Source organism: Prunus persica, chromosome G2 (assembly GCF_000346465.2).
Source record: "Prunus persica cultivar Lovell chromosome G2, Prunus_persica_NCBIv2, whole genome shotgun sequence".
NCBI classification, from domain to species: Eukaryota; Viridiplantae; Streptophyta; class Magnoliopsida; order Rosales; family Rosaceae; genus Prunus; species Prunus persica.
This window is the reverse complement of record NC_034010.1, coordinates 9882735-9887103: the sequence shown is the minus strand read 5'-3', so window position 1 is coordinate 9887103 and position 4369 is coordinate 9882735. Positions and strand designations below refer to the sequence as shown.

The 4369-nt window shown below is 35.6% G+C and overlaps 1 long non-coding RNA gene across 7 annotated transcripts; it reads right to left on the bottom strand.

Moving 5' to 3' along the window:
- Positions 739 to 3916, bottom strand: LOC18787216. 7 transcript variants are annotated; one of them, XR_002270005.1, is made up of 9 exons: positions 3704 to 3916; positions 2970 to 3318; positions 2811 to 2888; positions 2647 to 2732; positions 2033 to 2249; positions 1782 to 1875; positions 1407 to 1516; positions 1275 to 1328; positions 739 to 1011 (listed from the first exon to the last, which is right to left on the bottom strand). It is a non-coding gene; the product is annotated as an uncharacterized LOC18787216 (long non-coding RNA). The 7 variants fall into 7 exon arrangements; XR_002270006.1 differs by having other exon boundaries at positions 2970 to 3313; XR_002270007.1 differs by having other exon boundaries at positions 2970 to 3288.

Below are 4369 nucleotides of genomic sequence, written 5' to 3'. Positions count from 1 at the left end.
AAGTACTCCCATTTGGATTTAAATAAAAATACTAGAAAATCAAATTCCCACTAAATCAAAATCCGAAAAATCGGTTTTAGTGTAAAAAACGATTTAAGCTAAAAATGATGGCTCATTAAGTCAATATATACTTCATACTAAATTCCATAAAATCAAGTTTTTTTATTTGATGTGTAAAGAATAAAAGCCGCCAAAAATTATCTTCAGAAAATGATTATTCCGAAAAACAATTTTTCATACTTAGTCTCAATATTTTTACATATAACAATTTTTCATGTATGATATAAATGCATGAAGGGACCTAAGGTCAATTTAGGTAAAAACCTTAGATGTTCAATCCACAAAGAGTTTTAGCCTTTCAAAATTGCACCTCCGCTCACTACAAGAAAAACAGGTATTAGTGGCCACCCACTTGGTCACAGTAACTACCCTTTTTGGTCAATAAATGCAATCAGTGTCCAAATATTGGTGGTCACTGGGTGGTCACTAGAAGCTCGTCACAAATTCTATTTAGTGGCCAATGTCAACTATTGGTCACTACAACACAAAGAATTAGAGGCTATCCCTGTCTGGTAACTAATAAAAACACTATTAGGGACCACAAATTTGATCACTAAATAGCTTACAATTTGGTCACCAAAACATGCATTTTGGTCACTGAAACTAGGTCACGTGCCCACATTAGTGACCTACTTGCTTGGTCACTAATGTTTTTCAAAAAACTGGTAACTAATTAGGTTTACCTCTCCATGTTCTCTATTTATTGTATTACAATATGAAATCACAATTAATTTCTTTTAAACAGTGCTGTAGATAAAATTTATAGCATCGAATAATTCATTGCATTCAAAAGCAGTCCATATATCTAACATTCTTCCAACAAATTCACAAGATGTCTCAAAAACAAAATGCTACATGTTTAAGTTCAACCTAAATGTCAGGTGCTTCACAAAAACAAATAACATAAGATTCATCACTGGTAGATTGTCTTCTGCCCTTTATCCATCAGACCTGCATCAAACAAAGAATAATGTCAGTTCTTACTTGGGATGCACTAAACCGGGAATTAACTAAATGCAAGAATAATTAAACTCAAGAACTAGCTAGCGCATCTCTAATTAATTAGTCGCTTAAAGTTTATCTGTCAATTGTCTGAAGTAACTGGAAATTAGGAACTCAATGATGATAAAGTGGAGGATAACTGGAAATTAGGAAATTAGTATATTGTGCAGATTGCAAAATGTATTGTAGTAAGATGAGAGTTATAAGCTAACCTCATTGATGATGAAGTCGAGGATAACTGCTATAGCAATCTTTTTACTAGTGCACTGAACAAAGTAACAAAATTAGATAAGACATTAGCTTTTACTACACTAGGCCCCATCCACACCCACATTCAAATCTACCTTGAAAAAATTATCTGGGAATATTGAGACAGTGACTCAATGCTGTCAACTTGTATTTGGATGCTGGTCAAGATATGTTTCCAACTGCCCTGTTGCTGCCAAGATAAGACCTAGAATTGCAATGTCACAGATGTCAAATGAAGTACAGAGACATAATGACTTGATAGAGCATCACTGAATGTAAATGGGAATTGTAAAGAGACAATCCGTAATGTACTTCGAAACAAGCATGGCCCAAGTTCTATATCAAACACTAGAGATACAGCAGAGAAACATGGTAATTCAAAGATGCATGTTGCAGCATATATATGTCTCCCAGTAATAACAGGAAATGTGAGTATATGACATCTAAAGCTCACTTGTTTGTACTAGTACCTAAAAAGAGAGCTGAGGGCTTCCCAGGCCGTGATTTAAATTCTGGATGAAATTGCACTCCTACATAGAATGGATGGCTTGGAAGCTCTAAAATCTGCAGAACAGAAAAGTAACACAAATCTTGTAAAAAGTCAAATATTCAAATTCAATCCTTTTCAGTAAATGGTAAGAAAGGATTGTGTGCAACTATAACCAAGTAAATTCTGACAAATGCTCACTACAAGTGAGCATAAGACCAGCAGAAAACCCACCTCCATTCGTCTTCCACTGTCATCCTTCCCTACAAATTTTAGGCCCGCTTCTTCAAGAATTCCAATAACATCCGGGTTCAACTTCATCATGACGGAATCAGTCCATGTCCACCACATAAAGGCACTTGTGAAAGATCATGTTTCACCTGAACTAAATTACAACCAACCTCATATCTATGCCGATGCCGTTCATCCACATACTCCCAAGTTATGGTACCTAGAAATTGATAGCGATACCAGATTACGAGTGTTAAAAGTGGATGCTAATAGTGGAAAACTAAAAAGTTTCGAAGTGGTGGTCTTCTGGGATTAGTTTTGATATAAGCAGTCACAGATACAACATATAGTTGAGATGTAAGAAAAGACTTCCAGCAAAATAATAAACTAGCCAACAAAGTTGGAGAGTTTTACAGTATAAATGCAATAAAGGTAAAAGTTCAATTGCATGTGCCATGGGTTCTTCCAGACCGGCAGTGTTTGAACACATGGCACCTGCATCGACTTTACTGTATAAATGCAACAAGATAACTGAACTTATAATTTGAATTTTCAGTAACAGACACGTTATCTGTTGTATATCTCAAGTTGAACGTAGTAATAGATAATGAACATACAGCTTTCAAGTAATGCAATCAGGAGTCTGGAAAAGTATTCTTCTGGATCCCAGTCTCACTGTGCTTCCCATATGTGTTCTTGAACTCTATATGCAGACATAAAAGAATGTTGCAGCCATATGTATTTCATAACTGAATAGGAAAGCATCACCATAAATTTGTACCTTATGCATAAAAACTACAACAGGATTTGGTGTATGTTCATCGAACTCTGTGCTGTCCGCCCTTTCTAAACTCAAAACCTAAAATAAGTAATTAAATTAGGGCTGATATATGATCTTAAAATTAGAAGAAAACATGTTAGTGAAAGAAATGTCGCTTACGGATCTTGCGAACTCAATCACGGAAATCTGCATGCCCAAACAAATCCCAAGATAAGGAACATTGTTCTATCTGGCATACTTTGCAGCTAATATCATACCTTTCACACCACGATCTCCAAATCCGCCAGGAACCAAGACGAATGCAGCATTCTGCAAATGTAGAATAGATCGAAACATAATTACCCAGACCCTCAACTGTATTGGCGAGGGGATGATAATGTAGCACTGAGGTTTCCAACTTTGGGTTTGGAAGAAGACCAGATAGAAGAACAATCAGTTCAAAGGACCACATTTCCAAGCTGTTTAAATTCATGGTCAACTGCATTACAGGTAGATGAATGAAACTAGCCTAAAGCAAACAAAATTGGTCAGAAAATCAATGGATTGTGAAATTCAACACAATATATAACAGTCTAATCAGGACATGCATTGTTTATATCAGAACATGTCCACTGCAAACTGAAATTCACACAAGCAGTACATAAAAAAAAAATGCAATAATCAGAACTGAAATCAAAATTGAACCTAAAATCAAGCTCTGCCTGAGTACCAAAAGAAAACCTAGCTGCTTAAGGACACAAAGTTTTGCTTAAAGCCTTTATTTATCAAATCAAACCTAGAGAACTAGGGAATTCGGGAATAGAGAATCAGACTCAGAGTCACAATCGTACTCAAATCTAACCCAAATGAAATCAAAACTAACATTGAAAGCAAAAGAGAAATAGAAAGCTCACATGATATTGGGAGAAAACTTATAAATCGAAACGACAGAGACGAAGAGGACGACGCTCGTCGAAGAAGACGGTATCGCTCTCTCTGGTCTCGCTGGTCTCGCTCGTCGAAGAAGACTCTGGTCTATTTGGTCTCGCTCTGAGCTCGTTCGTCTATTTTTTTTTTCCTTTTAGATGCTTTCGCTCTTCTCGCTCAGAACACGCCCGTTTTGAAAACAAAAACTAAAGTTTAAAAAAGTGAATTGGTCACTGGGTTTAGGGCATAGTCGAGGATATTTTGGTTTTTTTGAATCACGGATATTTCGGAACATATCCATGTACATATCGTATAAATATCGACAATATCGACGATAATATCGGAAAATATCGATGTCGATAATTTCGCTCACATTTCAGCAATATTTTGTCAAAATATCGGTGTAATATCGCTAAAATATCGAAAATATCGAAAATATCGATGTGAAGGAAAAAAAAAGTTATTTAAAAAAAAAAGAGGGAAAAAGGGGAGAAAAAAACACAAAGGGGATATGAACCCCTCCCATTTTACTCCTCCAACACCTTAAACACCATATCACTTATGTTTTTGTGATAATATGCTAAAATATTTATATTTATATGGGTGGTATGTTAACAATTACATGCAAAACTATTTTGGGGATTTATCATTTG